Source organism: Camelus ferus, chromosome 26 (assembly GCF_009834535.1).
Source record: "Camelus ferus isolate YT-003-E chromosome 26, BCGSAC_Cfer_1.0, whole genome shotgun sequence".
NCBI lineage: Eukaryota > Metazoa > Chordata > Mammalia > Artiodactyla > Camelidae > Camelus > Camelus ferus.
In genome coordinates, this window is record NC_045721.1 from 26,967,239 (window position 1) to 26,980,135 (window position 12,897).

At 56.9% G+C, this 12,897-nt stretch overlaps 1 protein-coding gene across 1 annotated transcript in view; it reads right to left on the reverse strand.

Annotated features, from left to right (window-relative positions):
- The window catches only part of DLGAP2 (DLG associated protein 2), a 391,532-nt gene that overhangs the window by 61,434 nt on the left and 317,201 nt on the right, over window positions 1–12,897 (reverse strand). The gene's annotated exons all lie outside the window — the stretch shown is intronic.

Genomic DNA, 12,897 nt, shown 5'->3' on the forward strand with positions numbered 1-12,897 from the left:
ACCACTGGCGTGTGGCCCTGGGGGCTCCCGTCCCCTTGACTGTGTGCTGGCAGAGCCGCGAGCAGGTTCCAGGAGGAGGGCACGCTCCGTGTCACTCATTGAGCTGCCTGACTGTGACTGTGGTCGCTGCCACCCTAACTTCTCCCGGGCCAGCGCCGGTGAAGTTCAGGGCTCACTGGACTCCAGGACCAGCTGGGGACGCTCCTTCCGTCACTCTGCTTTCTGTTGTCCCAGGGCTTCTGCTTGTGCTTCTGTTTCTGTTGCTTCCAACTGGTCACCGAACAGACGCAGAAAATACAGGCTGCATCCTGGCACAGGACACGCACCCGTGGTAGGTACACACGACGCACGTGTCCATACATGACGCGCATGCACAGTGCATGGTGTCCACATAATACACACAGGAAATGAGACTGTTACAGACGACCGCGTACACGTGTAACACATAACACGCATGCACGCCACGTAATGTCACATGTACAGGAAACAGATCCTACTGGAGCATGCAACATGCACGTAAACGTCTATGTACAATGCACATGTAATGCATAACACACATAACATACATGTATTATGACGCATGCAGGAAATACAGGCTCACAGTGTACAATATGCATGTACGTGGTTTATAAAGCACACATACACCCATATGTAATATGCATGTGCAGTGTGACTTGCATGTAATACACACAGGAAATAGCGTCTATTACGGTGTGCAGTGTGCACATAACATGTACGTATGGTATATAATATGCACATATAGTTTATATATAAAACACATACATGTCCACATGTAATATGCATGGATAGTATATGATATGCACATACTATACGTAGAAAGCAGCCTACTGCAGTGTATAATGTGCACATACGGCCTGTGAATACAACGACGTGTTCACACATAACGCGCACTTACGGCACACAACATGCATATACAGTAAACAGAGTCTATTAGTGTGTGATGTGCACGTACAGCAGGCATAGAAAATGCACGTACACATAGGCAATATGGATAGATAACATATAATATGCGTATGTTGTGATACTTGCGGGAAATGCACTCGTGTAACATGCACCTGTGGCTTATACATAACACACACCCCACAGACGGCACGCGTACATGCACATAACGTGATGTAATATGCGCAGGAATAGGGTCTGTTATGTAACGTGCACGTGTGCGTGTAACGCACATGTTCACATAATACGCACACATGGTATGTAACGTGCACTACACACACCAAGTGCATACGTGTCCACACAGCACGCACGGGTGGTAAACAGCACACACACCACGCACAGGAAACGAGACTGCTATAGTGCGCAACGTGCACACACAACGCACATTCCTATGTAATCTGCGTGTACTGTAACACACGCAGGAAACACAGACTCAGGAAGCGGACTCCAACAGGAGAGCGAGTGGGAAGGTAGCCTGTGGGCTGCGGCTGCGCCGCTCGCGGGTTCTGGGCGGGGTCTGGTGGCCCGGCCTGCGTCGCCCCCCTGGGGTGCTCGGGTCCCTGGGACAGTGGGGGCCTGCTGGCTGCCGGCAGGGCTGCCCCCGCTCTCCACCCCACATCTCCTCCTGCACAAGGACAAGGCTGGGCTCCTCCTGCTGTCGGCTGACTGTCGGGCAAGTGTGCTCTGAACTGCAGGGCCTGCCTCCGGCCCCCGTGACACAGGCTGGCTGGCGTGGTCCTCTCTCGGTGTCGCCGGGCCACGGAGGACCTGCCAGCTCTCTTCATCTGTCTCCTCACCCTCTCTCCTCCCTGCCCGGCCCTGGTCCTCAGCTCACCTGTCACTCCCGGCCCACCTCCTGCACATGTGGGGAGGCCCCGCCCTGAGCCAGGCCCTGAGTCCTGGTTCACATTCCCCCTCATCCGTGGAAACATCTCTGTATGCCACGCTCCCCAGGCCCTACAACCACCATGCCCTGCTCCACCACGTCATCTGTCTCCTCCTCCTGTGACCCAAGCCACCCCTGGGCAGGCTCGTGTGGCTCCCGGCCGGCTTCAGCCCGGGGCCGGGCACGGAGTAGGTGCTCCGGCCGCGTGGTGCCCGATGAGCTGCTGGGCCCCGTTCTCGTTCACCTCTCAACCATCCGCGAAGGGTCCTGTGTTTGGATCACATCGAACTACTGCTACTCCTAAAAGTTACCCACAGGTTCTGCTCACGTTCTGCTCCCCAAGCTGGAACGCGTTTCCAGGATTTGTCCTCCGAGACTCGGCTCCAGCACAACCCGAGCCTGGTTCAGACGCCGCCCAGAGGGCCCTGCGCACAGCGCTGAGCTGCAGCTCAGTTGCAGGTAACAAGATCAAAGACAAAAATCAGTTGTGTTTCTGCTCATGAGCAATGACACATCTGTAAATATTAAAAACTGTTGAATGGTGTATCTTAACGGCGAGTCGTGTGGTACGTGGATTACGTTCCTACAAAGCTCTTGCAAGAAGGACAAACGCACGTGGTGGAAGAAGACAGAGACAACCAGGAAACTGAACACATACAAAGTTCACTTCAAAAAATTTTTCCTCGTGTGTTCAGAGCTCAGTGAAGAGTCTGTGTAGTAAAGTCTGCCTGCCTCTCCACGTCCTCTTTCTCGACAGCAGGACCTGCGTGACCGAAGCTGACGCCACAGCCCAGAGCCAATGTGGGGGCCACCGGGAGCCTAGTCCTTCCTTCTTGCTGAAGCTGCTCGGGTCGTGGTTTTGCATCTGCGTTTGTATCCCATCAGTGTGATTTACACGTGCTTGTCATTCACGCTTCAGACGCTTACCAAACGCGCTGAGGTATGAGTTAGCGACTAAATTCTCTTTAAGTGATTTGATAACATGAGCTCCAGTTACACAGGGACCTGCGGCAGCTGTTTCCCCAGAGGCCAGATTCCCGCTGGTGGAAGCGCGAGTGGGCACGGCCACCCTGGGCGCAGGGTCTGGACTCCGGCCTACCTGGGGCCAGGGCTCCATCACCCAAGTTGTCCAGGAGCGGGCTCCGCGACGGCTCGCCAGCACCCCGACTGTCCTTGCTCATTCGCGGTTTTGCCTTCATTTCCCCAAAGTGCAAAGGTCTTCAAACCCAGGCACCAGAACCACTTGGGAAGCATTTCAACGGCAACTTCTGGGCGTTACCCCAGACGAGGTGGGACTCGGTCCCTGGGGCCGCAGCTCACCCACCTGTAAACATCGAGTCTGCGTTTGCGCCTCCAACTAGCGTCCTTCCTCTCTTTGGGTCACGTGGGACTCGGTAGGCTCCCCTGAACGGCCACCCCGTGTCCGTCAGGCTTGTCGCTGAGTAAAGATGCAAGCGGGTCACTAACAATGAGGGCTTGCGCCCTGGGGCCCCGCTGGGGGCAGGCCGGCCTGCAGACACCGCGGGGCTCCCAGGCAACGCGGAGCGACTCTGCCGACTTCCGAGGCTGGGGCTGCGGGAGGGGCGGAGTCACACCTTCAGGCGCCGGGAGCCCTGCCGAGGGGTCCTGCACAGAGCCCTGGCAGGTCTCCAGGCCCTGAAGCGCTGGGGGCCCAGCTGAAATGCGTCTGCTGCTGCTGTGATTTTCAGCCTCTCCTCTCTGCTTTCTCTTTAATTTTTTTTCCTGCTGTTATAAAATCACGGCCCTCAATGGACAAAATCCTCAAAGTCGGTGTGGTCTCCACCCGTTTTCAGAGTCACAGCCCTGTCTTCCCTGGGGTGCTGACGTGGCCGCAGTTCCCACTTGCGAGGGCGGCGGGGGCAGCCGGGGCCCGGGACCCTCCCCGGAGCCTGGGACCCTCCCCGGAGCCTGGACGCACCGCCCGTGGGGCGACGCCGTCAGCTGCTCCCTGGCCTCGGCTGGCCAGGAGGAGGTCCGTCTTGGTTGGGGTCAGGTGTCTTTCTCTCCCTCACGGGGTCACAGACGCCAGGCGGGGCGGGCGCTGGGATGGCCCAGGCAGGGCACCCCCGACGTGAGCCTCCGTCTTCCTCCCTCCTCTCCTGCCTCCCCGCCTTTACCGCGTGGTTCGGCCGCCGTCCGTCCGCACAGCACTCCCAGGACCTTCAGGACGCAGGCGGCAACAGGTGGCGGGTGAGACCGTCCAGAACCATGAGCCGGGGAGGGGCTGGCCGGCGTGGGGGGCCTCTCCCCTCCTGCCAGGTCCCGGGGGCTCAGGCAGAGCTCGCAGACTGGTGGGGGCCTCGTCAGGGCTCGGGGAGGGGTGGCCGGCAGGGGATGTGAGGAGAGGCGGGCAGCTGCGAGGACGTGGCCTCACTCCTGGAGGGAGGCGGCCAGAAGAGCCTCGAGGCTGCGGGGCTCTGTGTCTCCAAGGGCAGCCAGGGCCTGGGGCGGTGGCCAGGGCTGGGGACTCAGAGAACAGCAAGTGTCTTCAGCAGGTGACCCTCAAGCCTCCTCCACGCCCCAGCCGAGGGGTCAGCGACAGGCAGGGCCAGGCCCCGTGTTGCCCCATTCACGGTCTCAGCCCTGACCCCAGCGTGACTGAGTTTGGACATGGGCCCTGTGAGGAGGAGCTGAAGGTTCAGTGAGGTCGTGGGTGGGGCCCTGACCCCCCAGGACTGGTGTCCCCACAGGAAGAGGAAGGGACACCAGGCTCTCTCTCTCCCGGTGAGGACACAGCCAGGGGGGCCTCCCAGCACCTGACCTTGCACTCCCAGCCTCCAGAGCAGGAGATGGTGAGTTCTCTGGTTCTAGCACCGGCCTGTGGCGTTAGTTGTGGTGGGAGCGGCGCCCATGAATGCAGAAAATGCCTTCTACTCGGGCGCGGTTTGACCCTCAAAGCAGTCCCACAGGGCTTTGCACTAGGAGGGTCAAACCCAGTTCCGGGACGAGGGGCCCAGCACCTGCCGCATCTCAGTAGAGGAGGAGGTGGAGCCCACAAGCCAGGGGGGTCACCTCCACGGTCCGCGGCACCTGCCCCGCGAGGCCGCCGGGAAGGGCACTGCTCCTCTTACAAGTGTTCCCCGAGCTGGTGCGCTGAGCCCTAGGGGATCGGCCGGGGGTTCTACAAGAACTCCCCTGGGTTCAATTCTGGCCGGTTTCCGAGGAAGGTCGTGTCTGTGGAGGGAGCACATTCGGGGGGAAAAGAGGGCACAGCCTTTAGGAGGCACAACCGAATCCGGGGAGGGACAGACCGGGGCCTGGAGAGGATGGCAGACATAAAGCAGTTTGAACGTACTACGCAGATTTTTGTGAGTTAAGAAGTATATTTTGGGTGGATTTTGATGGAGATGAAAACAGAGAGTCCAGCAGAACAGCAGGGAAACCGTGAAGAGAAGGAAGACGGGGAGGGGAGAGGGGACCATCTTGTCAGCTTCCGGCCCGCGTCCATCTCCTGGAGGCTGGCGCATCCCATGCGTACGCAGACTGCCGGAGGCGGCGGCGGCAGGTGTCCCTGTGAGGCCACCACACCTTTATTCCTCTCTCTTTTCCGCAGCGATTAGGCCGGAGACGCAGGGACCCGTCTTAGCAATGCCTGCTCATAGCTGGGCCACGTGGTCCCCGCCGCTCTGCCCCCAGGAGGTCAGTGTCTCCACTCAGAACCTCAGGGCTGCAGATTCACACCCCAGGCCGGCATCAGGGCCGCTGGGAAGCCAGATTAGAAGCCTGGACGGCGACGCTTCTCTAGCCACACACACACAGCTGGTCTACTTGGCCTTCAGGTTAATAACCGAGAGATACCAGAGTTTGCTGGTTCTGCTTCACGGATCTGGCGGCGAGCACAGACAGCTGCAGTGAGCACCAGTCTGCAGAATTTTCAGCAAGGAACTGCCTGACTCGCCCGAGCGCTATGTTGTTTAATTATTAATAGCCTCAGGGCCAAGTTGTTGCTTGGTTTGTGGAGAAACTGTCAAGTAAAACCCATCTTCTGGCATGTCCCCTGGACTAGCCAGCATCCAAACCTTCCCTACAGCCTGACGGCCCCCTTTCCTGCGTGTGACACTGGCTGGTGTCTGGAATCCTCTGAGCAGGTGGGGAGGCGGGCACTGAGGGTCCTGAGGGGCCTCAGAGGAGGAGGAGGGCAAGGAGAGGGCCCTGAGGGAGGGAGGACGGGGGCAGTGAACGGATACATGGTGACTGTGCAGACGGAAACGTGACCCAGCACTGTGCTCACTAATTCTAGAAACTTCTAGAAGTTTCTCTGGAGGAAATGAGCAGGGACACCCATCAAGTTGCAGAGCTACACCTCCCCACGTGCGCCTGGGGTGTTTATAAAATGACACAAAAACAAACGCCTAAAAGGGGAGTTCTTTTAAAATTAGCGATGTGTCGCCATCACCGTGAGACACTCATGCAGCTGAGCGGTGTGCAGACCTTAACCCAAAGCCGCGGAGTGCCCTTCACAGAAAGATGTCTCACAGCACACGTGCCCGTCCCGAGGAGCTCTAAGCGTCAGGAGGTTATCATTCTACATTCAGGTGTTTGTAAAGCTGCACAGTGTGTCCGTTTTCTCAGTGTTGTGTCTCCATTGCTATCTGCCTAATATTCTTTGATGGATCATTTAATCTGCCTCTTTTTCATGTCAGTTTGCAGCTGACTTGCCATTGCAGTTTGGTTCAATGCAGAAGTCCTCATAAAGGCTTATAAATCGCAAAGTCCTTACGGCTGACTTAACCGTGACGTCGGCGGGGGAGCAGAGTAGCCGCCGTCAGAAGCCACGTCTCTCAGAGCGAGCCAACGCCACAGAAGTCCCCGGCAGGGCAATCCCACTTCAATGTGTCTGCAGGTCATCCCTCAAAACGCGTCTTCTGGAGAAGGTGGGTTTCCTCTTCCGCTGTGCTCGTCTTCAATGTGCTGCGTGAACCCACTTTTGTCAGAACTTAGGTTCATTTTATAGAAACCTTCACCTTCCTCAGTCCACAGCCACTTTCCTCATCAGAAAATCGCTCTCCGTACCTGACACCGGGGGGCGTCAGAGGTGCGTGTGCCCTAGCCGGGAGCGGGTCGTGGGCTGTGACGCGCTTATTTCTAAAAGACGATGTTACTACTTGGTCCGTCACTGAGGAAGATTTTAGGGTTTTCAGTAAATGTCACTTACCTTTCCTTGGAGTTTTTAGAGGCTGAGGCCAGTTGAAAAAAAAAAAAAGATTGGTATTTTGAATGGGACCAGGGGGCAAATGTTCCTTGTTTTATGCTGTAAAATGTCCCTACGTTTTCTGGAAATGATAATGCTCATTTCACTGCAACAGCACTATCATCATCGTGCAGTGGCTTTAATTTCAATGCGGCACAGCAGAGCCAGAGAGCCATAAACCGGAGACCTGACAGAGCCTCAGAAAATCCGTCCAGTTCAACCCCCTCGATTTAGAGATGAGGAAACGGGAAAACCTAGTTTGTAAAATAAAATGTCTCAAATTATGGCGTTTGCTCCAAATTGGTTATTGCAATAACGTTGGGAACACAAATCAGACCTTGTCCCCTCCCTCCCACTGCCCCTTCCTCCCTCCATCCTTTTCTCAAACCTGTCTACGAACTACCCTCTCACACACTTTACATCAGCGTCCTTGACCTGCTACACGTCAGACCCCGCGGGGAACCTGTACAGGCAGTCAGGCCAAGTCTTGCTTCACACAAACAGAATGTCCGGGCTGGGGACCGGGGGTCAGGACTTTAAATGCCCCCGGGTGACAGTGGCCAGCGAGAACCAGGGTTGAGCCCCAGTGTTTCAAAGTCTGATCAGGTCACAGGACCCGGGGCGCCCTCCCCTGGCAGGGCCACCTCTGCACACAGTCCCGCCAGGCGGCCCCCTGGCTCCCCGCTGGGTCCTGCAGCCCCGATGGCCCACATGTGTCCCCTTCCCCCACCACCCACACTGACTGCCACACGAGGGGGACAACCAGCCAACGTTTCGAGAGCCCCTTCGCAGCCAGCGGCCACCAGGTCTTCCTGTCAGTTTCCTTCCAAGTCCCTTAAAACCTGTTTCATTCTTGTCACCAACCATCACCCCGCGGACAGACTGTAAAAACAGCCACTAAGTACTTTCCATCCCCAAACAGTATGGTGACCTCTCAAAAAAATTAAAAATAGAATTATCACGGGACCCAGCAATTCCTCTAGGTTTACACCCCAAGAATTAAAAGCAGGGCCCTCCGTGCTCTCGGGCTGTGCCGGGCCAGGTGCCGGAAAGTCACCTCCCCGGGCGGACAGCAGCCTCCTGAGTCAGCCTCAAACCCCTGCCCCTAGAGAAGCGCGGCTGCAGGGAGCAGGCCCCCCTTGCCCTGGAGCTGCCCCAGAAGAGAGCTGTCACCACAGACCCAACGTGACGCTGAGAGTCTGTGAGCGAGCACGCCGTGCGCAGAGACCAAGCCACGTGAGCTGGCCGTTCCTCTGGGCGCTTCGCAGAGTGAAACAAAAGTAGCACATGCTCCTTCAAGTGCGGCTTCACTCCTTCTAAACAGGCATGAAGATGATTTCCTTTGCCTGTTTCCAAGTAGAGAGAGGCTTGTTTAGACTGGCAGGTGGGAAATCAGTTTCTGACTCAGTCATAGTGGGTGATACACTGCCATTCTCAGGACGATACCTGGCTTCGTAATTTTTAAATTGAAAAGCAAACTTTTTTGGTTCTCATTTCCTTTAAAAGAAATCACTGCTTTACGCAAATGGACTCCTGTGACTTTCAGAATTATTCTTTAAGCCAATCAGATGAGCCCCAGATTCACTGGCTGAAGATCTGTAAATTAAGAAAAATTCAAAAGGAAATAGAAATCAAACTTATGGTCACACGGCCAGCAGCAAGCTGACGAGGGAGCAGCACATCCCTCGGGCTGGCCAAGGGCCCACAGCCCCCCGGAGGGCGAATTTTCTCAGTGACAGATTCCTGTTGATGTCACTTCGCCGTTTGACGTTGGATTTACCCAACGCTTTCCGTTTCTAACAGAAGCGTTTGCCCTGTTCCACGTAAGCATGACTCCGTGTCAAACCATGATGGCCAAACACGGCACCAGCCTCACGGTGTCTGTGGCAGCAGAACAATACAATTTCCACGTGACTTCACCTCGCACTGGGGAAAATCGACTGTGACAGCGATTCGAGCTCCCCTGGAAGAAAGCGCGTAATTGTCCTCAGCTGCCAAACCACTGAGAGCTGGGCCTGCCCAGAGAAGTCGGCTGTGTCATGTCAAGCAATGGAGGGACGTGAAAGAAATGCAAATTAAAACGCTTTTCCTTTCCTTAGATTTAGAGTTTTTGTCACAAAGGAGAAAAGGAGAGGCGTCATTTCACATTCGTAGACACGTCTCCATCATGTTAACACCAGCCTTAATAATTAAGAATGATAATTATGTTAATAACGTCCTAAATAATTAATCCATGATGATCTGGAACAATTGTGCTCCCACCTAGAGCTCCCATAATGTTGACAAACAACTATTTTTTTTTAATTCACCACATCTTCTTTAGTTCTTATGAGGACACTCTGAAGTCAAACATATGCTTAAAACATTTTTGTGGGAAGGGTCACCGATACAGACGGGCAGGTGGTCACTCCAGCCGGGAGCGTCCGGTTACGTCTAACCTGGACATGCGCAGGGCGGAGGCGTGCACCCTACCTAGGTCCTCCTCTGCCGGCCCCGGAAAGCTGATGCCCGACTGGGCCAGGTCCCCGCCCTCTTCCTCTGCAAAGAGAGAAAAACGTCACTCTTCACTGTGTTTTTGGTGTGGCTCAGTCTCACAGTGCACCCCCCACACTCCCCACCACAGTCATGCAGACGTGCGAGGTGCTTTCCCTGTGGCCTGAACGCCCCTGCTGGGAGCTGGCGTTCTGGGCAGAAACCTCAGGAAGCACCTTGTCTGAGAACATTCCTGCGGCTGCAGGGCACCTCTGCCCCACCCAGGCCGCGCGTGTACGCCGGTCTCGGCGGCTCCTCAGTTTGCTTCAGATTTATTAGACGTGGTCTGCGTTCAAACAGGACTCTGCACACTTGGCCCCACTCCTGCTGTCCAGCTGAACCCCGCGTGGGCCCAGCGCTGCCCCGGGACTTCCTCTCGTGTCTAGAACGTCTTACGCTCTCTGAGGACTCAGGCAGCAACATCTGAAGTCTGCAGTGGCTGCTCTAATCTTAGCACGAGCTCATCTTAGGTCGCTTTTGTCTGGGCCCTTCTCCTTCTGCCGGGAGAACATTCTAGGTCACTGGCATTGATTTTCAGTTGCTCGCTCTGTGATGCCTGCAAACCCTGATACCGCTTTCTTAGGTCTGGGGGTCACCTCGCACCGGCCCTCCCTTCCCAGATGGGGCAAGGACGCCAAAGAGACAGAGGCCTGCGCTGTAAGTCCAGCTGGAGCTGGACACAGAGACATCTAGAAGCCTTCCGTCCTGGGCTGGGCTCGGCAAACCGGGCACCTTTCTCTGCAGGCTGCTCGGGGTCCCAGGGGCACTGCTGGGCCGTTTAGACCCACTGGATGCCCAGGGAGTGTCTGCCCCACGCTGAGTGGAAAGTGGGAGGTGCAGACAGCGGGTCTCCATGCGGAGACGGCAAGTTTCAGGTCAGTTTCAGATACGTGTGGCATCGTCTGGGCACGCATCCTGTGAACATAATCCTACATATAGCAGCACATGCAGACTCCCGTGCCCTTATACGGCTTCCAACATTCTCAGACAGGCTTTGGGCAAACACTCCAGTAATCACATCCTTCTGGCAACAGTGAATACAGTTAGCCATGTTACAGTCTGCAGAAGGATTTGCTTCAGGGCAGTGTGGCCGGCCTGCTTACATTTGCAACATCTTCAACTCAGCAAATAGGCCTTGTCCACCCTCGGTAAGTTTACAGGATGTTAAGAAAGGGAGGTGGACGGTTTGGCAGTGAAAGGGCCTGGGGAGGCACGCTCACTTCTCAGGCAAATTTGTGGTAGAATTTCATCTTTTGGGATCTCCCAGTTACTGCTTTAAAAACACATGTCACACATCTGTACGCCGTAAGTGTCTGTCTGGACTGGGATAGTTCACGGATGAGCTGATTTGAACCATTCCGCCTAATTCAGCTGTGCCCCCGTGCCGGTGATTAAGAGCCCCCTCTGCACGTTTGAAGTCGTGCTTTCGTGCTCACGAGCTGTCCACCACAAAGCTGGCCGGCCAGACGGCCACACTGAGAAGAACATAATGCAATGTGACACTCGGTGCTAATTAAACACGGTTGCCACGGAGACGGCGTTCACGTGGCCCGTGTTGTTCGCTTGAAGCCAGTCCGCACGAGGTGGCCTGGAACAGAACCAGGAGACGCCCAAGGCCTCTGGGATGTCAGCTCCCACTCGCTCTCCTCAAACACGCAGACACGGGAGAAAGGACGAGGCTGGCGGCGGGAACGTGACGGTGAGCTGACGTCACAGTGTTGGACCACAAGGACGGTGCGCAGCTGACACAGACACCCAGCACAGGAAGACGCGGACAGGTGGACGGACGGACGGACGGACAGAGCCCAGAGCGAGCACCCTGCCCTTCACGAGAGGCAGGGCCTCAGGACACGGAGAACAACACTCCGACGGAGATGCGCGGCCGTGCGAGGGTTGGCCCTGAACTTGAAGGGAGGACGTGATCCCTGCCGTCCCACCTCGGCTCTGCCCTTCATCAGGTCGGGGTGAAGTGGGCCCGGGAGGGGCTTCAGTCTGGCAGAACCTGTCAGCCGAGCACCCTGAGCACGGGTCGAGGGTCAGCGACCCCCACGCTTCCGTGTCTGGTTTTCCCTGATCGGGTGCCATTCGAAGCGCATGTCAGTGTCATTAGTGGCTGCGATCCTCCCGCATCCGACAGCTTTGTCTCTTCAGCTCAGAGTTTCTGTTTCTGCCCTATTCCTGCCACGGCACAGAGCGCGCACAGGCAGGCCCGACGCCCTCAGTGTCTGAGCCGTGGGCCCGGGGAGGAGGCGGGCGGGGCGCACGAGCGCATCCTGCTCTGACAGCTCTCAGAGCAACACCGCTCAGCGCAGGCGGCCCCACCGCCAGCCCCCAGACTCAGGGCACTCACTCTCCTGGTCTCTCTGCCTCAGCTCGGACTAAGGAGAGGAGTGGCTGCCCGCCAGCGCTGACAGGCGAGCAGGGTGCCGGGAGCAGCCTGGCTGGGGCGCGAGGTGGCAGTTCAGTGCCGCGCGTGGACCTGGGCACTGTGAGCCCCGTCCTCACTGGCCTCCATCCCCACGGACCCAGCACAGCCGGAGGGCTGGGGCAGCCAGTGTGCGGCGGACACGTGTGACAAGCCACGCCGTAGGACCAAGAGCGCCTGCATCTGACACCACATTCAAGTTCCCGCCGCAGTTTCTTCCCCAAACTGACACCTGCCACTGACTGAAGACGTCTGGAAACCACCCACTGACCCCTCTGCACGCACCTAGTGAGCCCTGGTCTTCACCAGGGAGACAGCCTTTCGCTGCCACGACCCCCATGGGACCCCTGACTGCACACAGGGGTTACAGTCCTCTCCAGATGAATTCACTTCATGGTTAATTTTTTTATATGTCAAAACTGTCTTGACCCAGCCATACGGTAACCACCTCTGGGTGAATCGTGTGTAAAGAGGGTCTGCCTCTCACTCTGCGTGGGCCCCCTGCTCCTCCCAAATGTGGCTGCAGCCGGAAAATCCGCATGCAGAGGGTCAAAGGCAGCTGGTGGAGCCGAGAGGGAGCTGATCCGCCACCAAGGGAACGGGGGGCACGTCCCTGAAATCACCTGCACACCCCAGACAGACGGCCGCCCTGCACGCCGCACCTGGGAGCTTGTGAAGCTACCTGAGCGAACTGGTGAGAATGGGGAACAGAACACAGGCACGGCCATCACTCGGGGATGGCGGTTCTGCCTCCACCGGTCACGGGTGTGCGCACCACTCACATCCTGGGGGACAGGGCCAGCACTGGGGTTCCTCACGGTCAGTCGGGTCAGTCCCCACACACACGTGCAGGTGGCTGTGGCACCAACATTGTGCAGTGAG